The 25,133-nt window shown below is 45.3% G+C and overlaps 1 protein-coding gene across 10 annotated transcripts in view; it reads right to left on the reverse strand.

Moving 5' to 3' along the window:
• Positions 1-25,133, reverse strand: part of LOC134969140 (phospholipase A and acyltransferase 2-like) — a 217,271-nt gene that overhangs the window by 147,225 nt on the left and 44,913 nt on the right. The gene's annotated exons all lie outside the window — the stretch shown is intronic.

Genomic DNA, 25,133 nt, shown 5'->3' on the forward strand with positions numbered 1-25,133 from the left:
ATTAATAATTAGATAAGTACAAGGAAGGTGTCTAGGCAGCCCAGTGTCTAAGTAAAAAGAATGAAAAAGCAGATAAACTTGTTTTAAACACAGCACATAAGTTGCAGAAGGTAACTTCCTTTTGATACTGCAAATTGTAAATAATTATCACAGTATCATACTGCCAACAGATGTGTTTGTTGTGGAATCAACCACTTGAGCTGCGAAATGACAGTTACAATTGTTTTTAATACACCACATAAGTTGCAAAATGTTGCTTCCTTTAAATACTGAAAATTGCAAATTGCAAATAGTTATCACTGTAACAGACTTCAGACAGATGTATTTGTTATGAGATCAACCGTATGAGCTGCGAGAAGCAGCTGGATTCTATCACATATTCATCTAATTGTTTTTGTCACAGTGCCAAATCAATGAAGGAAATAGATTATGTATATAAATAGGAAATCACAGTTTATCACACGTAACTTCCTTTAAATACTGCTAGTTGCAGAATACAAACAATTATTACAGTAACAAACTGCAAGCAGATGTATTTGTTGTAAGATCCACTATATGGGCTGCAAGAAGCAGCAGAATTCTATCACATACTTATCTCATTGTTTTGTTATAATATAATAGTGTACAGAATAGGAAATCACAATTTGTCTCAATAACCTGATGTTGAGCAATTTACCAAAAAAATTACTCTGGTCTCAACAAGGAAAGAAACACATTTTTTTAAAATTTGGGACCAGCAGAAAACAGTATAAGAACAGCTGGTGTTCTGTTAATGAATGATTTGTCCAAATGACACTGTTCTGTGGTAAGTATAGAAAAAGCTCTCACACCAACAGGAGTGCCTTTAATGAAGAGTAATTGCCTGGATGGTTTTAAGGGGATTTAGTATAGCACCAATATAATGCCAACTAATAGAAGGTATCTATGTTATGAGTTAGCGCTAAGTGTCCCTACACTGTTTGCACAGTTTGAGTGTTAAGCATTAAATGTCGTTGTATGCTTATATACCTGTGGATTTATATGGGGATTACCAGGCAATAATACTGGCTATGTTTTGCCAGGGAGACAGTCCGTGCGTAATGCAATGGGTTGGGGCAGCTTTTTCCCTTGAGAGTGCACTAGGCACATGGGGAGAGAGCTGACCTGGAGAGCCTTGGAACCGCTACAGTGAGCGGTATTATACTTGCGGCATTCGCTGACAGGAGTCCGCCCGTCGGAGCCCCGTTGCCGAGGTCCCGGAAGTTGGATGCCGGACCGGAAGTGACGCGCGTTTCGCTGGGAGGAGCTTGTTCACTGGATCGTCTGATCTGTGAGCCCTCCGCGTGCGTCTTTTATTGAACAACGTAACCAATCTATTTTCTAATACAAATGATTGACTGATGGATGAGCCTATGAATAGCCGGAATCAAACTACTGTTGTATTCTGTGATTGCTAATGCTGCGAGTACAGAGACATTGGGACTACTACTATTGTAATGGAATGCAAGGCTGGGGAATAATTGAAATGAATGGAGTAAATTATGAAAAGGAGAAAAGGATAAAAAGTAGCTGTTTTGCGGTGTTAGACATTGTAGCAATGGGGGTATAATACTGGGGTGAAATTGCTGAAATAAAATACTGTTATGAAACTTGCTTACAACATATGGATAAGCAATCCTTATGATGAGGGATAATTATTGCCTGATGAGGGCGATATTAATTAATTAATTAATAGGAATTGTATAAATTAAGGCTTGTGCAAATAAGAATAAATATAAGAATAAATATAAGAAAACACCAACTTGTTATGTTGTAGAGAATTAAGGGTAAATGTAATGGAATTAATTGGATGGAATAAAAATAGAAATAAATATAAAAATAATAATAATAAATATAAATATAAAAATAATGATAATACTGATATTGTGGAAAGGATGCAATTTAAAATTAAAACGTTTCTGTGAGGTGCTAAAGGAAAAATAAATAATTATTTGTGAATAAGAACCACAAATGGTGAGAAGATTACTATAAAATTATTATTATTATTATTGGAGAAACTGTATGTCTGTGGGAGAGAATAAGAGATTTATAAGAATTGTTATAAAAATTATAAAAATTATTATAAAAAATTGTTATAAAAATTGTAGTTGTGAATAAAGATGATTCCATGTTTGTGATGGGAGTGGTTGTGAATAAAGTGTGGAAAAAAATGTGGAAAAAAATGTGGAAAAAAATGTGGAAAAAAATGAGGAAAAAAAATGTGGAAAAAAATGTGTAAAAAAATGTGTAAAAAAACTTTTTTGCTTCTTTGCAAAATCACCCATATTAGCTCTTTCTGCTATAAATGTCCGGGAGCACCACCAACCATTGTTCTGCCCCAAAAGCCCTTTGAGGCGAAATTGGCAGCTTTATGTTGGTATAAATCAATTTTGAATCTCTATGCTTACTACCATTTATATCAGATAATGTACAATCGGTTCCAGTGCAGATCTCAACAAAACCCACCCAATATAAACACCGTGGGTGTACCAGTCAGTGTATGTGTTCCCTCCTCTTCCTCTCATACCAAAAGTACTGAGAATCATAAGAAGGAGAGGAGTAAAGACTATACTCGTGGCTCCGGATTGGCCAAGAAGGACTTGGTACCCGGAAATTCAAGAGATGCTCACGGAAGACCCGTGGCCTCTACCTCTAAGAAAGGACCTGCTCCAGCAGGGACCATGTCTGTTCCAAGACTTACCGCGGCTGCGTTTGACGGCATGGCGGTTGAACGCCGGATCCTGAAGGAAAAAGGCATTCCGGATGAAGTCATCCCTACCCTGATCAAAGCCAGGAAGGATGTGACCGTACAACATTATCACCGTATTTGGCGAAAATATGTTGCGTGGTGCGAGGCCAGGAAAGCCCCTACAGAGGAATTTCAACTGGGTCGATTCCTGCATTTCCTGCAAACAGGACTGTCTATGGGCCTAAAATTAGGGTCCATTAAGGTTCAAATTTCGGCCCTGTCAATATTCTTCCAAAAAGAACTAGCTTCTGTTCCTGAAGTTCAGACGTTTGTCAAGGGAGTACTGCATATACAGCCTCCTTTTGTGCCTCCAGTGGCACCTTGGGATCTCAATGTAGTTTTGGGGTTCCTAAAATCACATTGGTTTGAACTACTCACCACTGTGGACTTAAAATATCTCACATGGAAAGTGGTAATGCTGTTAGCCCTGGCTTCAGCCAGGCGTGTTTCAGAATTGGCGGCTTTATCCTATAAAAGCCCTTACCTAATTTTTCATACGGACAGGGCAGAATTGAGGACTCGTCCTCAATTTCTCCCGAAGGTGGTTTCAGCATTTCACTTAAACCAGCCTATTGTGGTGCCTGCGGCTACTAGGGACTTGGAGGATTCCAAGTTACTGGACGTAGTCAGGGCCCTGAAAATATATGTTTCCAGGACGGCTGGAGTCAGAAAATCTGACTCGCTGTTTATCCTGTATGCACCCAACAAGCTGGGTGCTCCTGCTTCTAAGCAGACTATTGCTCGTTGGATTTGTAGTACAATTCAGCTTGCACATTCTGTGGCAGGCCTGCCACAGCCAAAATCTGTAAAAGCCCATTCCACAAGGAAGGTGGGCTCATCTTGGGCGGCTGCCCGAGGGGTCTCGGCTTTACAACTTTGCCGAGCAGCTACTTGGTCAGGGGCAAACACGTTTGCTAAATTCTACAAATTTGATACCCTGGCTGAGGAGGACCTGGAGTTCTCTCATTCGGTGCTGCAGAGTCATCCGCACTCTCCCGCCCGTTTGGGAGCTTTGGTATAATCCCCATGGTCCTTTCGGAGTCCCCAGCATCCACTAGGACGTTAGAGAAAATAAGAATTTACTTACCGATAATTCTATTTCTCATAGTCCGTAGTGGATGCTGGGCGCCCATCCCAAGTGCGGATTGTCTGCATTACTTGTACATAGTTATTGTTACAAAAATCGGGTTATTGTTGTTGTGAGCCATCTTTTCAGAGGCTCCTTCTGTTATCATGCTGTTAACTGGGTTCAGATCACAAGTTGTACGGTGTGATTGGTGTGGCTGGTAAGAGTCTTACCCGGGATTCAAAATCCTTCCTTATTGTGTACGCTCGTCCGGGCACAGTATCCTAACTGAGGCTTGGAGGAGGGTCATAGGGGGAGGAGCCAGTGCACACCAGGTAGTCCTAAAGCTTTTTACTTTTGTGCCCAGTCTCCTGCAGAGCCGCTATTCCCCATGGTCCTTTCGGAGTCCCCAGCATCCACTACGGACTATGAGAAATAGAATTATCGGTAAGTAAATTCTTATTTTTAATACCTACCGGTAAATCCTTTTCTCTTAGTCCGTAGAGGATGCTAGGCGCCAGTCCCGGTGCGTACTGTATCTGCAGCATTAATTGTGGTTACACACATTTTGTATTACGGTTCTTGTCAGCATGTTGCTGCAATTGTTCATGCCGTTGGCTTGTGTTCTGTTGAATGCCACGTTCTGCGGCATGCTTAAGGTGTGAGCTGGTAAGATGCTCACCTTGGTTTATCAATAAATCCTTTCCTCGAAATGTCAGTCTCCCTGGGCACAGTTCCTATAACTGGAGTCTGGAGGAGGGGCAGAGGGAGGAGCCAGTTCACACCCTTTGAAAGTCTTATAGTATGCCCATGTCTCCTGCAGATCCCATCTATACCCCATGGTTCTTGAAGCATCCCCAGCATCCTCTACAGACTAAGAGAAAAGGATTTACCGGTAGGTATTAAAATCCTATTTCTCCAACGTCCTAGTGGATGCTGGGGACTCCGTAAGGACCATGGGGAATAGACGGGCTCCGCATGAGACAGGGCACTTTAAGAAAGAATTTGGATACTGGTGTGCTCTGGCTCCTCCCTCTATGTCCCTCCTCCAGACCTCAGTTTGAATCTGTGCCCGGACGAGCTGGGTGCACCTTAGTGAGCTCTCCTGAGCTTGCTAAAAAAGAAAGTATTTTGTTAGGATTTTTTATTTTCAGAGAGATCTGCTGGCAACAGACTCTCTGCTACTTGGGACTGAGGGGAGAGAAGCAGCCCTACTCACTAGAAGATAGGTCCTGCTTCTTAGGCTACTGGACACCATTAGCTCCAGATGGATCTGTCAAAGTCAGAAAAATATCACTATGCACACTGCCATATTTGCACCTCATGCGTGTCCTCGCTACGCGTGCATGTGCTCTCCCGTGCATGCGCATACTCGCTGTTGCGTGCACCCGCAGGCGCACGGTATGCGCATTTACGGTAGAGTTTGTATGCGTCTAGCGTGCGACTCAATCGTTACATATTTTAACCATATAATGTATTTTGTAGATCATGGTCTCTGATAGAATTTGAAAGTTTAGTTAATGTAGCATGTTCATGAACAAAGAGATCCCTCTTTGTTTGATACGAAGGGTCAGACAAGGGTTATACAGTGGTGTTTGGTATCCATCGGAAGAGTATTTAATTAGCAATATTCCGGTGTTGGTTTGAAGCGGATAACTCGCTCGTGCGAATAGTTATGGACATAAGAAGTTTATGGACTTTTACTATATTTGCACTTTATTATCCATGCGGCGGGAAACCTAGTTTCCCACCCACCTGAGCAGTTGGAAATAGTCACAGCCCACCTGTATGAATCAACCTATGACCTTTTGTTATAATGCGAAGAGAAATTCCTGTGTCCAATGAACAATAAGAATATAGGGACCATTGTACTGTATTATGTGTAGGGTATAAAAGGACAAGCCACTCTGGGCCAGCTCTCTATTCTCTTCAACGGTTCTCATTGCTGATAATCGGGAGCTGGATATCCAGGAGGCGCATGCGATTGTTACCCTTTGTGCGTAAGTTTCTCCGCAATCATATTACCTTTATTGTTATTGTGAGCCATATCTCTCTCTCTCTCTCTTCTCTTCTTTCTCTCTCTCTTTCTCTTAAGTGTTATTGTACTGCTATTGTATTTCATGTGTAGTTTTCTGGTTAGGTGGTCAATGTTATTTTGGTAGTGTATGACTTGTATTGTATTATTCTTTTGCAAATAGAACGTTCATATAGGGTGTTAGAACCTAATACCGGTATCTGTGTATTTATTATATTTCTAAGTATTCTCAGAGCATAGGAGACGCTCGTACAGTTAATAAGGTTACACTGTGTTACATTTACACCCTATCACTGCACTAAGGTTTATTGCATAAATACATTGTTTATGGTATAGTTATAAAGGTTTAACATCGTGAGCATCAGCGCCGCTTGTGATCTCCTCGTGGTCCCAAGCGTCCGCTACGCTAGTAGCATACCATTACGTTAGTCGGCAGCCTATAGCGTGCCTGCCTGTGATCTCTTGGCCGTGAGCGAACGTGATGCTCGAGCGTCTCGACTGTGGCTAAGCGATTGTTACGCAACGTGCGTACCCTTACGGTATACCATATGCCAATAGCGTACTGTGTTTTTTCACCTTTTAGAGGGTTTTAAGTAAGATAAATATTAGGCTTTAACAATTGGAGGCTCGTCCGTCCTTCACATATCTGCACTAGGTAATTTCAGCAGACATTATCCACAGCAAAGGGCGGGAGGTCATATTCCTCGTAGTGCTGACTGGATAAGCGTCTGCTTCGCTTAGTAAAGGGTGCTGAAGGAATCCGGAACCGGAGGTAAGAACAAAACAAAACGCTAGTGTCTTTTAAAACTGTTTATTTCTGTCTTGCGTACGCACGCACGCATATATCTGCATTTCTTTTTCATTCGTGTATTTTCACATATCACTCTCCTGTTTGCCATTTTACAATTGATAACGTGCTAAGAAAGATTTGTTGCTATTAGTAGTTAAAGAGTAAAAGTAATACATTAAGGGGTAATTTGTAAAGCACGCACACAGCTTTACCTAAAGATACAAGGAGAGATCTGTGTGGTGCTCGGTAGATGATCGAGGATCACCTACATTGATAAACGTGTTAATTGTGTTACGGTGGATATCTGCCTTGCGTACACGTGTCTCTAACAAAAGGCTGAGACTCGCGTACGCAACCCAAAGGCCGACGCACGCAGTGTATATTACGCAACGGAGTGTCCGGGTACGCCCACGTAACAAATCACACGATAGTGTTATTTTAACAGGCGAAAAGGTGGCAACGCGATAAATAGCGCAAGTCAATTTTAGTGTCCGAAATTTAAACTAATAGATCCTTCTCTAAATTTACGACTCATCTGGTCTAAAGGAAAGAAATTTCTGCGCAGAAATAGAAACAAAAGTAAAGTGTACATGTGGTGAGTGAGTGTTTGTATATATATATGTTTTTACAATTTTTGGATTGAACCACAAGAAGTCGAGTTCTCGTGAGGTACATACATGTAAGTGACGTGCATGGTGGCTAGGGAGGCATCCCTTGTTAAACTTAAATTTGAGCATTAGAGTATAGCAGACCAGGAGGTCTACTGTAGCACAGACCAGGAGGTCCGGAACAGACCAGGAGGTCCAGGTACAGCAGACTAAGAAGTCCGCTATAGAGAAAAGAGCACAACCCAGGGGGTTGGTGCAGAACCCATATAGGCCATTAAAGCTCTGGCTGAAGGAATTCGCAGCCGTAATTTTCGATTCCACTGGTCGCTCCGCACATAAGATTAGTTGCTTATGTGCCGAACGATTGTACCGCACGTAATTGTGTGCATTAGTTAGTAATTTGACCCAGTACCATTTGTGTACGCTAGAGGGGTCATAAACGCTATTTGTACATTCTAACGTGATTTGTGTAATTTTTTTTATTTTAAGGGAGGTTCGCTGGTCACTCAGGGACTATCCAACAACCAATAGTTACTGGAAAGGGTCAATGCTCTGCGGAACACACTCACATGTTCTAGTAAATAAAGGTTCATAGGGGCCCTAGGTCGAGTACGCCAGCGCTAAGGCAGTGTGTGGGCGTATTGGTCGGCGTGGGCGAGTGAGTGGGGTACTCGGTAAACCGCCACCGTCGGCCTATCTTGAACATCTTGGTTTTTGTAAGGGTTCGCTGAAGACCCTGATTAAGGTCAGAGGTAGTGAAAGCAACACCTGCAAGTTATGGGGGCCAGTTGTTCAGGTAGGGGGCGATCAACCTCGGTTCGGGTTGATTCAGTAAACCGACCAATCGGGTCGGCAAGGTATGTAATGTGTGAAAAATACGGTTCACACACAGAAGTTTTATGTGATGAATGGGAAAGAATGACTGTACATGACGGGGAGAAGTTCCCAAGAGTAGGCAGCTTTAGCCCAGATGTGTTACTAAATCTAAGGAGAAGGATATGTCTCATTAAATCAGCAAAGAGGCGGATCAAACATTATGATTATTTACAGTTATGGCAACAGGAGGGTGAAATACAGAGAGGATTGGCTCAGGCGGCGGGATCTAACCCTATCAGGAAACTGATAGCTACGGCACCACCGCCACCTTACATAACGGGAGAGAAATTGGTTGCGGAGAATGACGCACTAATGTGTAATAAACAGGCACTTAGTAACTGCATAAATGTTAAGGATAATATGAATAAGATGAGTAATGCAAGTATTAACCCGTGCAAGTTGTACCCTGTTTTAAACTTTCCCCAGGAGTGTGATCAAGAGGACGAATCGGCAACAATATCGGCGCTCTCTCTAGCAGCCACCATATCAGAAACAGCAGTAGGCACGTCCCAACCCCCGAGATTAGTATCAAAAGCCCCTAGCGGAGGGACAGGTGAGGTCGTATCAACGGGTAAGTACGGCACCATACACTATGCTGAAACCATTTCACCACAAGCTGTAGAATCTATTCAGAACGATGTAAGTAGACTTAATCCCGTTAGGGTAATAGCAGTGCCAAATGGGAAAACTGACACTTCAGGAATCACTCCTGTCAGAAACATTGCCATGCACTGCCCATTTTCCCGAATGGAATTAAGAACAATAGTGTCTGAATTCCCTGATCCTAGGAAGGATCTAGTTGCTAGCCAGAAATACATTAGAGATCTAGGGAATACTGTAGAGCCCAATAACAAAGACTGGCAGATATTGCTGAGGGCATGTTTACCCTCCAATGTCGACTCAGCACAATTCTTAGCTGACTGTAAATTAGATGAAGATGTACCCCTTACGGATGTGTACAACCAAGATAATGTAAAGAGGATAAATTTACAGTTAAAAGAGTATTTTCCAGCTGTAGTTAAATGGAACAAAATTTTCTCCATTAAGCAAAAAGTCAGAAACAGCTGCTGAGTATTTTCACAGGGCATTAGTAGAAATGGCTAAATACACGGGCATTGAAGACATCAAAACAAATGTAAATCATAGAGAAGTAGCAGTATCTGTGTTAATGGATGGTTTAAAAGAAGCATTAAAGACAAGAGTACAGACCACGCAACCATGTTGGCGAGGTCTGTCGGTGGCTACTTTGAGAGAGGCCGCTGTTGATCATGATCGCAATATCACCAGACACAGGGAGTCACAAAGCGATAAGTTAATGGCCGTAAGTATACAGGCCCTGACCACAAGGCAACCTTTGTATAAATCTCCAAACCCTGTGGGTAAGTCAAATGTGGTAACTTGTTATTCCTGTCATAGAGAGGGACATTTTGCACGAGACTGTAAAGTGAAAAACATACAAAAAACATATCAACCCCCTAGACAACGACATGACACACGAAATTGGGATCAGGGACCGCAGAGACGGAGTCATGAGCCACATGCAGGGGAAACAAAAAGGTATCCCCCAAAAAGAGACTGGCAAGTCTCTGGTAGTTCACATGTACCCCCTTCTCAAGTAGTTGCTGCCAGCGCGATTCAGGGAGGTCACCATACCCAATAGGGGTGTGGCCATACCTGTAATCTGCAGCCAGTGAAATTGATTGCAAGCCTTGGAAGTGAACCCGAGGTCACAATTGATGTAGCTGGTAAATCATTAAACTTCCTTGTAGATACGGGGGCGGCCAAATCAGTGATAAATTCGACAGTGGGCATGAGAACCACTGGTAAGACAATTCCAGCCATGGGAGTAACGGGAGTAGTCCAGCACTACCCTGTTAGCAAACCAGCAGAGATTACAATAGGGCCTTTGCATACCAAGCATTCCTTTTTGTTGGCGGCATCGGCACCGACTAATCTCCTGGGAAGAGATTTATTGTGTAAAATGGGGTGCGTCATTTATTGCACTCCTGAAGGTGTATTCTTAGACATACCTGAGAATCACGCTCAGGAAGTGCGAGACATGTTAGACTCCCCATCAAAATGAATGTCACATACTGTTATGATAAATAGGAATCCATCCCAGGTAGAAGAAATGACATCCCAAATACCAGAGTCACTGTGGACTAAAGATGGACAAGACACTGGATTAATGGCAAACGTAGCTCCAGTAGTTGTGCAAGTAAAAGATGGTAGGATTGCTCCAAAAATCCCACAATACCCTCTGAAGCCAGAGGTGGAGTTAGGAGTTTACCCAGTAATAGAGCGCTTGCTACAGCAGGGCATTCTGGTAAGAACATCCAGCACTGCCAATAGTCCCATCTTCCCTGTGAAAAAGAGTGGGGGGAGGGGTTACAGGCTAGTGCAGGATCTAAGGGGGATTAACAAAATAGTTGAGTCAATTCCCCGTAGTGCCAAATCCAGCTGTCATCCTTATGCAGATCCCTCCCACTGCGAAATTTTTCACTGTTATTGACCTCTGCTCCGCCTTCTTTTCGGTACCTCTGCATCCTGACAGCCAATATTTGTTTGCATTTACATACAGAGGAGTCCAATACACATGGACTCGATTACCACAAGGTTTCATAGACAGTCCAAGTATATTTTCACAGGCTTTGCATGATTGTTTACAGTCTTTCCAACCAGAGAGTGGATCAATATTGATACAGTATGTGGACGATTTACTACTGTGTTCAGATTCACTGGAAGCGTCCCTGAAGGATACGAAACAGCTCCTGTTTCATCTTTCAGACACAGGACACAAGGTTTCCAAAGACAAACTACAATTATGCCAGCCTAAAGTAAAATATCTGGGACACTGTCTAACACAAGGACTGAGACACCTGACCGCTGATAGAATTCAAGCAATTAGAGACATGACTCTGCCACAAACCCAGCAACAAATCAGAACGTTTTTAGGAATGTGTGGGTATTGCCGTAACTGGATTCCAGGGTTTTCCATTCTAGCATTACCTTTGCAGGAGATGGTTTCATCAAACAAACCTGATCGGATTTCGCATACAGACGAATCCGAGATGACATTTGAGAGACTTAAACAGTGCCTAACGCAGGCACCAGCATTAGGTATGCCAGACTATGGGAAACCCTTTGAGCTGCACGGAACAGAAAGTGCTGGTTGCGCAGCAGGCGTCCTAACCCAAAAGCACGGTGATACCAGCAGGCCGGTAGCATACTACAGCGCTCAGTTAGATACGGTAGCGCGATCCCTCCCCACATGCTTGCGAAGTGTCGCTGCGATAGCATTGCTAGTTACAAAAAGCGAAGATGTAGTGCTAGGACACAACCTCACAATTCATACACCACATGCAGTGTCAGCCTTGTTGAATTCTGCCCAAACCAGGCACGTCTCATCAGCGCGGTTTACAAGATGGGAATTGGCATTAAAACCCCCCCTGTAAACATCACCATAAGGAGATGCAGTGCATTAAATCCTGCAACATATCTCCCAGGTGTGCCTGGACAGGCACAAAGGGTGGAGGATGAGAGTGGTGGGGAAGGAGGATTTAATACAAGAGATGACACACATGATTGTATGGAATATTTGACCCAAAATTTCACGGCAAGGCCTGACATCAGTGACAACCCACTGGAAGATGTAGATTTTACTTTCTACACTGACGGTAGTTGTCACAGACAGACAGACTCGGGAGACTTGTGTACTGGATACGCAGTCGTAGATGACCAAGGCACCATAGAAGCAGAACCGCTAGGCCCACCTCACTCAGCCCAGGTTGCTGAACTGGTTGCCCTAACCAGAGCATGTGAATTGGCTAAGGGCAAGTCAGCCAATATCTACACCGATTCTAGATACGCCTTCGGGGTAGTCCATGATTTCGGAGCCCTATGGCGCCTCAGAAATTTCATGACGGCAGCTGGTACACCGGTAGCGCATGCAGCTCACATCAAAAGACTTCTAACAGCGATACAGGAACCTGACAGAGTGGCTGTTATCAAGTGTAAAGCACATACATATAGCCAGGACCCAGTATCACTTGGTAACAGCCGAGCAGACGAAGCTGCTAAGTTAGCAGCCGGTACCCCCAGACAGACAGACACCACACAATTGATGATATTCAATACCATCAACACACAGAAGTTGTGTGAAATGCTAAATTTGTGTTCCACACAGGAAAAGGCAGTTTGGAGGTCAAAAGGATATGGCCAGGAGTCCTCAGGACTCTGGACAGATGGACAGGGCAAACCAGTGGCACCCAGAGCATATCTTCCATGTTTAGCTGAAGCAGCACATGGGCTGACTCATCTGGGCAAGGAGGGAATGTGTAAGCTGGTAAGAGCATATTGGTGCGCCCCAGGATTCTCATCCCATGCAGGTAAGAGAGCAATGTCATGCCTTACCTGCTTGAGGAAGAACATCGGAAAGGCAATACCAACAGAACCATCTCATATCCCACCTACAGGCGGCCCTTTTCAGGTAATACAGATTGATTTTATACAATTACCCCCTTGTCGAAATTTGAAATATGTACTTGTTTGTATAGATGTGTTTTCAAATTGGGTCGAAGCATTTCCGGCGGCCACAAATACCGCTATGTTTACTGCTAAGAAAATTGTGCAGGAATTTGTGTGTAGATACGGTATCCCTAGAATAATTGAAAGTAATAGGGGTACCCATTTTACAGGTGATGTCTTTCAAGGAATGTGTAAGTTGATGGGAATTGATAGTAAGCTGCACACTCCATATCGCCCCCAGGCGAGTGCGAAGGTGGAAAGAGTGAACAGCACTATTAAAAATAAACTGAGCAAAGTTATGGCAGAAACAGGATTGACATGGCCAGAAGCTTTACCCATTGTACTATACAGCATCAGAACCACTCCCAGGTCCCCTCTTAATCTGTCCCCCTTTGAAATCTTGTTTGGTCGACAACCGCATGTTATGATTAACCCTCAGGATGATTTGAAGTGTAACAATGAAATGACTGTAAAATACCTGGTTAACATGAGTAAACAGCTAAGGAATCAAAATGACAATCTGAAGTTAGTGATTCCTGATTTGCCAGATAGCAATTGTCATGACATTGAACCTGGGGATTATGTAATGATACGGAATTTTCTACGCTCAGGTTGCCTTATTGACAGATGGGAAGGACCATACCAAGTCTTATTGATTAGCACGACAGCATTGAAGGTTGCCGAGAGAGAGACTTGGGTTCATTCGTCCCATTGTAAGAAGGTTGCTGATCCAGAGAGGTCCCGTGATAAAGAACAGACGGTAGAGGAAGTTGTATCACTGGAGTGTCTGTTTCAGGAGGACTGAGACGGCACCTGAGCATTGAAAATAATAAGATCGGAGGCAGTTGTCGATCCCCTGTTCCCTTTTATTGTTTTTCTCCACTTCCCATCCCATCTCCCCCAATTATTTCTTTCCCCCTTCTCATTCTTCTCCATTTCCTCCTATAAGATGGACTTACCCCAAGAGACTGTGATCCGGATTTTCCTGTTGACCATGATGTTGACCAGAGCAGTCTGTTCCGGCGAGAGTACCATGGAGGTCGAGAGAGGTTCTGGAATGGGTTCTGATGACAGAGATGGAGGCGTAGATTTCCAAGAACAACATAACCACCGAGTAAAGGCGAGTATCAGAAAACGATCTGGTAGCATTGACAACAGAAGAAATTGTGAAGGATTGTTAGCTGAAGAGAACTGTATCTGTAGGCTCTGTGACAGTGTAGTTGAGGATGGGTGTATCAAGAAATGCCAATCTAGTTTTAATATCCACATGGACCGGCATCCATTGAGTGACTATCACTCCCTAGTGGGTAAAGTGTTAAATCAGACAGATTGTTGGGTATGCTCTCAAGTACCTCAAGGCCATAGCAAATCAGGATTAGTTCCCTTCCCTTTAACTATAGGGGAGGTACTTGAGCTAAGTGGTGGGAGGCCGGTGGACAGGAGGTTTAATATCTCCAGTCCTCCTAGTTTGAAGCTCCACCAATATCATGTGGATAGATCCCTAGTATGTTTTAACATTTCCAATCCCCGAAAGCCGGGAAATTGGGAAGTGTCATGGAATAACCAAACCATGACCTTTTCATACAGAGCCGATAGAATGCCAACAGATACAGAACTTATACGCCACATAGCCGGTAGTGGAAAATATTTCCGATATAGGTATACCCTAGGAAGTAGGACCATGAGAGTTGGAGAGGTATCACCAGGATACTGTGCACATATCATACAAACTGATACGTGTATTAGACAGATGGGAGAATTAGGGTTAGGAAATTTCATATGGAAAATGTGTAATATGGTTATGTCCTACTCCGTCCCATATGTTCTCCCCGATGATGCATATTTCATATGTGGGAGGAAGGCGTATAAGTGGCTTGCCCCAAACTCAGAAGGGTTATGTTATATTGGAAAAGTACTGCCTGAAGTAATGACTGTATCACATACTAAAATGAAAGATATTCACTGCAGTGCCCAAGCTCCTTATACTCACACCCATTACGAGCACATCGTTAAACGGCACCTGATAGAAAGAACAGAGCATCCGGCCTCTGACCTGATCAGTGAATCCACCGGGATTCAATTCCTAATCGCATTAGATATCACTCGTACCGCCAGAGGAGTGATAAATTATAAATATATATCTGCGCTTGCAAATTTATTAGACAATATCACTGAAATGTATGATGACACATTCAGGTATACTGGAAGGGAGCTCCAAGCTTATAAAACAGAACTGGTTCAGCATAGGATGATTCTCAATTATCTCACAGCTGTGACGGGTGGGTATTGTGTCGCCCTAGCAACTCAGTATGGAATAAAGTGCTGCACGTATATCACAAACAGCACCGAGGACCCGTCGAGGTCATAGACCAAAAGATGGACGACATTCTCCAATTAAAATGGGAGTTCCGAAGGAAACACAATCTCACCCTTGCCGCTGTGGGTAATGAGCTAACCAGTTGGGTGTCATGGTTGAACCCGCGAAATTGGTTCTCTGGTTTAGGAGAATGGACCCAAGGTATTATCATGGATGTAGGGAAATTCCTTTTGTGTGTTCTGGGTGTCATCATATTAGTCGGTCTGATATTTAGATGCGTTCGGGTTTTAACAAAGTGTAAACGTAGCGCCCGAGTGATGAGTTTAAGGAGCGAAGATACTGTAAAAATAACGACTGATGTGATTTATGACCCAACGATAGAGACACTGTTGTGATGAAAATGTGATTCTACGGTCCGTTTCTTTCACCTGTTTCTCGTTTTTCTCCAAGGTAAAAAGACCCGCTTGGAAGAAGATTTTTACAGCCTTGTATGCAGACAACAGATGGACTAAAGAAGAAGTTTGACAACCTTTTACACAGACAACTGATGGACTATGCCATAGACCCCCATATCCCTAGTACTTTTAATTTTACGCTAGCCCAACACTTTTTGTAAGTCTATGGACATTGATAAAGCTTTGCTTACGTTTATTGGCAAAAGCACAAAGAGACTACAGTCAACATGTACTTCAGACAAGACTTCAGACAAGACCTCAATCGGCAAATGTATATTAACCTCACATAGAATATCAATGCATTTACCATAAGTGTTCTTTATCTTCATCTCTACAACCTTCAGGTAATGACACACATAGTCGATAGGGAATACAGGCACAGATATCAGCACTCACATATTCCCCTACTCATGTATCATCAACTAAAATGTGCTCCCCCATTTTGTTGCAACCAAAAGCCGAAAAGAGCTCGGTAAAGTTTGACAGCCCATCCACAGACCCTTAATACGGGATAAGAAGGAATTCAAATGTATACTTCGCAATACCTCGAAGCTTGATTTAAAACATGTACGGCACGATGATACATGACCCCCCAAACATGGATTCATACACACATGCTTCTGCCATCTCACTAGGTCATACCCTTTTCTCACCTTCTTCTCTCCTCCCCTACCCAATCATAGAAATGTATTATACATGACATATATTTTTCTCTCTTTTTGAAATGTTTTAGAAAGTGGCAGTAATTGGTGACTGCCAAAGGGTGGACTGTCAAAGTCAGAAAAATATCACTATGCACACTGCCATATTTGCACCTCATGCGTGTCCTCGCTACGCGTGCATGTGCTCTCCCGTGCATGCGCATACTCGCTGTTGCGTGCACCCGCAGGCGCACGGTATGCGCATTTACGGTAGAGTTTGTATGCGTCTAGCGTGCGACTCAATCGTTACATATTTTAACCATATAATGTATTTTGTAGATCATGGTCTCTTTGATAGAATTTGAAAGTTTAGTTAATGTAGCATGTTCATGAACAAAGAGATCCCTCTTTGATACGAAGGGTCAGACAAGGGTTATACAGTGGTGTTTGGTATCCATCGGAAGAGTATTTAATTAGCAATATTCCGGTGTTGGTTTAAAGCGGATAACTCGCTCGTGCGAATAGTTATGGACATAAGAAGTTTATGGACTTTTACTATATTTGCACTTTATTATCCATGCGGCGGGAAACCTAGTTTCCCACCCACCTGAGCAGTTGGAAATAGTCACAGCCCACCTGTATGAATCAACCTATGACCTTTTGTTATAATGCGAAGAGGAATTCCTGTGTCCAATGAACAATAAGAATATAGGGACCATTGTACTGTATTATGTGTAGGGTATAAAAGGACAAGCCACTCTGGGCCAGCTCTCTATTCTCTTCAACGGTTCTCATTGCTGATAATCGGGAGCTGGATATCCAGGAGGCGCATGCGATTGTTACCCTTTGTGCGTAAGTTTCTCCGCAATCATATTACCTTTATTGTTATTGTGAGCCATATCTCTCTCTCTCTCTCTCTTCTCTTCTTTCTCTCTCTCTCTCTCTCTTAAGTATTATTTTGGTAGTGTATGACTTGTATTGTATTATTCTTTTGCAAATAGAACGTTCATATAGGGTGTTAGAACCTAATACCGGTATCTGTGTAGTTATTATATTTCTAAGTATTCTCAGAGCATAGGAGACGCTCGTACAGTTAATAAGGTTACACTGTGTTACATTTACACCCTATCACTGCACTAAGGTTTATTGCATAAATACATTGTTTATGGTATAGTTATAAAGGTTTAACATCGTGAGCATCAGCGCCGCTTGTGATCTCCTCGTGGTCCCAAGCGTCCGCTACGCTAGTAGCATACCATTACGTTAGTCGGCAGCCTATAGCGTGCCTGCCTGTGATCTCTTGGCCGTGAGCGAACGTGACGCTCGAGCGTCTCGACTACGGCTAAGCGATTGTTACGCAACGTGCGTACCCTTACGGTATACCATACGCCAATAGCGTACTGTGTTCTTTCACCTTTTAGAGGGTTTTAAGTAAGATAAATATTAGGCTTTAACAGATCGTACACAGGAACGCACCCTTGGTCGTCCGATCCCGGAGCCGCGCCGCCGTCCCCTTCGCAGAGCCGGAAGACAGAAGCCGGCTCGAGAAGCAAGGAGACTTCGAAATCGGCGGCAGAAGACTCCAGTCTTCATATGAGGTAGCGCACAGCACTGCAGCTGTGCGCCATTGCTCCCACACTAAACCCACACACTCCAATCACTGTAGGGTGCAGGGCGCAGGGGGGGGCGCCCTGGGCACAAATTGGGTACCTCTTGGCAAAAGCAGCATATATACAGTTGGGCACTGTATATATGCATGAGCCCCCGCCATTATTTTTACACAAAACGCGGGACAGAAGCCCTCCGCTGAGGGGGCGGGGCTTCTTCCTCAGCACTCACCAGCGCCATTTTCTCTCCACAGCTCCGCTGAGAGGAAACTCCCCAGGCTCTCCCCTGCAGAATCACGGTAGAAAGAGGGTAAAAAGAGAGGGGGGGCACATAAATTTGGCGCAAAAACAGTATATACAGCAGCTACTGGGTTAACACTAAGTTACTGTGTGACTCCTGGGTAATATAGCGCTGGGGTGTGTGCTGGCATACTCTCTCTCTGTCTCTCCAAAAGGCCTTGTGGGGGAACTGTCTTCAAATAGAGCATCCCCTGTGTGTGTGTGGTGTGTCGGTACGCTTGTGTCGGCATGTTTGACGAGGAAGGCTATGTGGAAACAGAGCGGGTACAATTGAATGTGGGGTCGCCGACGACGGCGCCGACACCCGATTGGATGGATATGTGGAAGGTTTTAAATGATAATGTTAATTCCTTGCATAAAAGGTTGGATAAAGCTGAAGCCTTGGGACAGTCAGGGTCTCAACCCATGCCTGATCCTACAGCACAGAGGCCGTCAGGGTCTCAGAAGCGCCCACTATCCCAAATTGTTGACACAGATATCGACACGGATTCTGACTCCAGTGTCGATGGCGATGATGCAAAGTTGCAGCCTAAAATGGCTAAAGCCATCCGCTACATGATTATAGCAATGAAAGATGTTTTACACATCACAGAGGAAACCCCAGTCCCTGACAAGAGGGTTTATATGTATGGGGAAAAAAGGCAAGAGGTAACCTTTCCCCCTTCACATGAATTAAATGAGTTATGTGAAAAGGCTTGGGAATCTCCAGATAGAAAACTGCAGATTTCCAAACGGATGCTTATGGCGTATCCTTTCCCGCCAACGGACAGGTTACGCTGGAAATCCTCCCCTAGGGTAGACAAAGCTTTAACACGCTTATCCAAGAGGGTAGCCCTGCCGTCACAGGATACGGCCACCCTAAAAGATACTGCAGATAGAAAGCAAGAGGGTACCCTGAAGTCCATTTATACACATTCAGGTACCTTACTGAGGCCGGCAATTGCGTCGGCCTGGGTGTGTAGTGCTGTAGCAGCATGGACGGATACCTTATCTGAGGAACTTGATACCTTGGACAAGGATACTATATTAATGACCCTGGGGCATATAAAAGACGCTGTCCTATATATGAGAGATGCTCAAAGAGACATTAGCCTTCTGAGCTCTAGAATAAATGCAATGTCGATTTCTGCCAGAAGGGTCCTGTGGACTCGGCAATGGACAGGCGATGCCGACTCAAAAAGGCACATGGAGGTTTTACCTTACAAGGGTGAGGAGTTGTTTGGGGAGGGTCTCTCGGACCTGGTCTCCACAGCTACTGCTGGAAAGTCAAATTTTTTGCCATATGTTCCCTCACAACCTAAGAAAGCACCGTATTACCAAATGCAGTCCTTTCGATCACAAAAAGGCAAGAAAGTCCGAGGTGCGTCCTTTCTTGCCAGAGGCAGGGGCAGAGGAAAGAAGCTGCACAACACAGCTAGTTCCCAGGAACAGAAGTCCTCCCCGGCTTCCACTAAATCCACCGCATGACGCTGGGGCTCCACAGGCGAAGCTAGGCCCGGTGGGGGCGCGTCTCCGAAATTTCAGCCACAAGCGGGTTCACTCCCAGGTGGATCCCTGGGCAATAGAGATTGTGTCTCAGGGATACAAGCTGGAATTCGAAGAGATGCCCCCTCACCGATACCTGAAATCGGCCGTGCCAGCTTCCCCCTTAGAGAGGGAAATAGTGTTAGCTGCAATTCACAAATTGTATCTACAGCAGGTGGTGGTCAAGGTTCCCCTCCTTCAACAAGGAAAGGGTTATTATTCGACCATGTTTGTGGTACCGAAACCGGACGGTTCGGTCAGACCCATATTGAATTTAAAATCCCTGAACATATACCTGAAAAGGTTCAAGTTCAAGATGGAATCGCTCAGAGCGGTCATCGCAAGCCTGGAAGGGGGGGATTTTATGGTGTCTCTGGACATAAAGGATGCATACCTTCATGTCCCCATTTATCCGCCTCATCAGGCGTACCTCAGATTTGTGGTACAGGATTGTCATTACCAGACGTTGCCGTTTGGTCTCTCCACGGCACCGAGAATATTTACCAAGGTAATGGCGGAAATGATGGTGCTCCTGCGAAAGCAAGGGGTCACAATTATCCCATACTTGGACGATCTCCTCATAAAGGCGAGGTCCAGAGAGCAGTTGCTGATCAGCGTAGCACGCTCTCGGGAAGTGTTTCAACAGCAAGGCTGGATTCTAAATATTCCAAAGTCGCAGTTGATTCCTACGACTCGTCTGCCCTTCCTGGGCATGATTCTGGAGACCAGAAGAGGGCTTATCTCCCGATGGAGAAGGCTCAGGAGCTCATGACACTGGTCAGAGACCTATTAAAACCAAAACAGGTGTCGGTACATCACTGCACGCGAGTCCTGGGAAAGATGGTGGCATCATACGAGGCCATTCCCTTCGGCAGGTTCCATGCGAGGACCTTTCAATGGGATCTGTTGGACAAGTGGTCCGGATCACATCTACAGATGCATTTGCTGATCACCCTATCCCCCAGGGCCAGGGTGTCTCTCCTGTGGTGGCTGCAGAGTGCTCACCTTCTCGAGGGCCGCAGATTCGGCATTGAGGACTGGGTCCTGGTGACCACGGATGCAAGCCTCAGAGGGTGGGGGGCAGTCACACAGGGAAGAAATTTCCAAGGTCTGTGGTCAAGTCAGGAGACTTGCCTTCACATCAATATCCTGGAACTAAAGGCCATATACAATGCCCTAAGTCAAGCGGAGACCCTGCTTCGCGACCAATCTGTGCTGATTCTGATAAGGCTAACTATTTATCTTATAACATTCACTATAAATGGGTAAGAGACTCAGTACGCAATTGGCGTGTGGGGTACCGTAAGGGTACGCACTTAGCGTAGCATACGCTCGGCCGTGATCGAGACGCACATGCGACACGCTCGCTCACAGCTTAATGCGTGGTGTCGAGCACGCTATAGGCGGCCGACTACCGTAATGCTACGCTACCAGCGTAGCGGACGCTCGAGTCCACGAGGAGAACACGAGCGGCGCAGACGCTCACGGGATGACAATCAGTAAACCTTGAATGTAACACACAGAAAGGATACTCTTATACTATAAACCTTGTACTGAAATACTGTAGCGATGTAACGCTGCTTAACCTGGTTAATGCTAAAGCTGCTTGAGCGTTTGAGACGCTCCTATTACCTTATGCAATATAATAAACACACGATACCTTGCTAAGGTTCCAACATCGTGCAACAGATCCAGCGAGCAATAGTCTGCTTAGAAGTAGGAGCACCCAGCTTGTTGGGTGCATGCAGGATAAACAGCGAGTCAGTTTTTCTGACTCTAGCCGTCCTGGAAACATAGATTTTCAGTGCCCGGACTACATCCAGCAGCTTGGAAGCCTCCAAGTCCCGAGTAGCCGCAGGCACCACAATAGGTTGGTTCAAATGAAATGCTGATACCACCTTAGGGAGAAATTGGGGACGAGTTCTCAATTCTTCCCTGTCCATATGGAAGATCAGATAGGGGCTTTTACATGACAAAGCCGCCAATTCTGACACACGTCTAGCCGAAGCCAAGGCCAACAGCATGACCACTTTCCACGTGAGATATTTCAACTCCATGGTCTGAAGTGGCTCAAACCAATGTGATTTTAGGAAATCCAACACAACGTTGAGATCCCAAGGTGCCACTGGAGGCACAAAAGGGGGCTGAATATGCAGCACTCCCTTAACAAACGTCTGAACTTCAGGCAGTGAAGCCAGTTCTTTTTGAAAGAAAATAGACAGGGCCGAAATCTGGACTTTTATGGATCCCAATTTTAGGCCCATAGTCACTCCTGACTGTAGGAAGTGCAGAAATCGACCCAGCTGAAATTCCTCTGTTGGGGCCTTCATAGCCTCACACCAAGCAACATATTTTCGCCATATGCGGTGATAATGTTTTGCTGTCACATCCTTCCTAGCTTTTATCAGCGTAGGAATGACTTCAACCGGAATGCCCTTTTCCATCAGGATCCGGCGTTCAACCGCCATGCCGTCAAACGCAGCCGCGGTAAGTCTTGGAACAGACAGGGCCCCTGCTGTAGCAGGTCCTGTCGGAGCGGCAGAGGCCAAGGGTCCTCTGAGATAATTTCTTGTAGTTCCGGGTACCAAGTTCTTCTTGGCCAATCCGGAACGATGAGTATAGTTCTTACTCCTCTCTTTCTTATTATCCTCAGTACCTTTGGTATGAGAGGAAGAGGAGGGAACACATAAACCGACTGGTACACCCACGGTGTCACTAGAGCGTCCACAGCTATCGTCTGAGGGTCCCTTGACCTGGCGCAATATCTTTTTAGCTTTTTGTTGAGGCGGGACGCCATCATGTCCACCTGTGGCCTTTCCCAACGATTTACAATCAGCTGGAAGACTTCTGGATGAAGTCCCCACTCTCCCGGGTGGAGGTCGTGCCTGCTGAGGAAGTCTGCTTCCCAGTTGTCCACTCCCGGAATGAACACTGCTGACAGTGCTATCACGTGATTTTCCGCCCATCGGAGAATCCTTGTGGCTTCCGCCATCGCCATCCTGCTTCTTGTGCCACCCTGTCGGTTTACATGGGCGACCGCCGTGATGTTGTCTGACTGAATCAGCACCGGCTGGTTTTGAAGCAGGGATCTTGCCTGACTTAGGGCATTGTAAATGGCCCTTAGTTCCAGAATATTTATGTGTAGGGAAGCTTCCTGACTCGACCATTGTCCTTGGAAGTTTCTTCCCTGAGTGACTGCCCCCCAACCTCGGAGGCTTGCATCCATGGTCACCAGGATCGAGTCCTGTATGCCGAATCTGCGGCCCTCGAGAAGATGAGCACTCTGCAGCCACCACAGCAGAGACACCCTGGTCCTCGGGGACAGGGTGATCAGCCGATGCATCTGAAGATGCGATCAGGTCCACTTGTCTAACAGATCCCACTGAAAGATCCGTGCATGGAACCTGCCGAATGGAATTGCCTCGTAAGAAGCTACCATCTTTCCCAGGACTAGCGTGCAGTGATGCACCGACACCTGTTTTGGTTTTAGGAGGTCTCTGACCAGAGATGACAACTCCGTGGCCTTCTCCTCCGGGAGAAACACCTTCTTCTGTTCTGTGTCCAGAATCTTACCCAGGAACAGCAGACGCGTCGTAGGAACCAGCTGCGACTTCGGGATATTCAGAATCCAGCCGTGCTGTTGTAGCACTTCCAGAGAAAGTGCTACTCCGACCAACAACTGCTCCCTGGACCTCGCCTTTATAAGGAGATCGTCCAAGTACGGGATAATTATAACTCCCTTCTTTCGAAGGAGTATCATCATTTCGGCCATTACTTTGGTAAATACCCTCGGTGCCGTGGACAGACCAAACGGCAACGTCTGGAATTGGTAATGGCAGTCCTGTACCACAAAACGGAGGTACACCTGGTGAGGTGGGTAAATGGGGACATGTAGGTAAGCATCCTTGATGTCCAGTGATACCATGTAATCCCCCTCTTCCAGGCTTGCAATAACCGCCCTGAGCGATTCCATTTTGAACTTGAACTTCCTTATATAAGTGTTCAAGGATTTCAAATTTAGAATGGGTCTTACCGAACCGTCTGGTTTTGGTACCACAAACATTGTGGAATAGTAACCCCGTCCCTGTTGAAGGAGGGGAACTTTGATTATCACCTGCTGGAGGTACAGCTTGTGAATTGCCGCTAGTACTACCTCCCTGTCCTGGGGAGTAGCTGGCAAGGCTGATTTGAGGTAACGGCGAGGGGGAGACGTCTCGAATTCCAGCTTGTATCCCTGAGATACCACTTGTAGAACCCAGAGATCCACCTGTGAGCGAACCCACTGGTCGCTGAAGTTCCGGAGACGGGCCCCCACCGTACCTGGCTCCACATGTGGAGCCCCAGTGTAATGCGGTGGACTTAGTGGAAGCAGGGGAGGATTTTAGTTCTTGGGAACTGGCTGTATGATGCAGCTTTTTCCCTCTACCCCTGCCTCTGGGCAGAAAGGACGCGCCTCTAACTCGCTTGCCTTTCTGAGGCCGAAAGGACTGTACTTGATAATACGGTGCTTTCTTAGGCTGTGAGGGAACCTGAAGTAAAAAAGTCGACTTCCCAGCTGTTGCTGTGGATACGAGGTCTGAAAGACCGTCCCCAAACAATTCCTCACCCTTATAAGGCAAAATTTCCATGTGCCTTTTAGAATCAGCATCACCTGTCCACTGCAGAGTCCATAATACTCTCCTGGCAGAAATGGACATAGCATTAATTCTAGATGCCAGCCGGCAAATGTCCCTCTGTGCATCATATATAAGACTACGTCTTTAATATGCTCTATGGTTAGCAATATAGTGTCCCTGTCCAGGGAATCAATGTTATCAGACAGGGAATCAGACCACGCTGCTGCAGCACTACACATCCATGCTGAAGCAATAGCAGGTCTCAGTATAGTACCTGAGTGTGTATACACAGACTTCAGGATAGCCTCCTGCTTTCTATCTGCAGGTTCCTTTAAGGCGGCCGTATCCTGAGAAGGCAGTGCCACCTTTTTTGATAAGCGTGTGAGCGCCTTGTCCACCTTAGGGGATGTCTCCCAACGTAACCTATCCTCTGGCGGGAAAGGGTACGCCATCAGTAACTTTTTAGAAATCACTAGTTTCTTATCAGGGGAAGCCCACGCTTCTTCACACACTTCATTCAACTCATCCGATGGGGGAAAAACCACTGGTTGCTTTTTCTCCCCAAACATAATACCCTTTTTAGTGGTACCTGGGTTAACATCAGAAATGTGCAACACATCTTTCATTGCCGTAATCATGCAACGGATGGCCCTAGTGGAATGTACATTAGTCTCGTCCTCGTCGACACTGGAGTCAGACTCCGTGTCGACATCTGTGTCTGCCATCTGAGGTAGCGGGCGTTTTTGAGCCCCTGATGGCCTTTGAGACGCCTGGGCAGGCACTGGCTGAGAAGCCGGCTGTCCCACAGCTGTTATGTCATCGAACCTTTTATGCAAGGAGTTGACACTGTCGTGTAAAACCTTCCACATATCCATCCACTCTGGTGTCGGCCCCGCAGGGGGTGACATCACACTTAGCGGCACCTGCTACGCCTCCACATAAGCTTCCTCATCAAACATGTCGACACAGCCGTACCGACACACCGCACACACACAGGGAATGCT

This window comes from Pseudophryne corroboree, chromosome 11 (genome assembly GCF_028390025.1).
Source record: "Pseudophryne corroboree isolate aPseCor3 chromosome 11, aPseCor3.hap2, whole genome shotgun sequence".
Lineage (NCBI taxonomy): Eukaryota > Metazoa > Chordata > Amphibia > Anura > Myobatrachidae > Pseudophryne > Pseudophryne corroboree.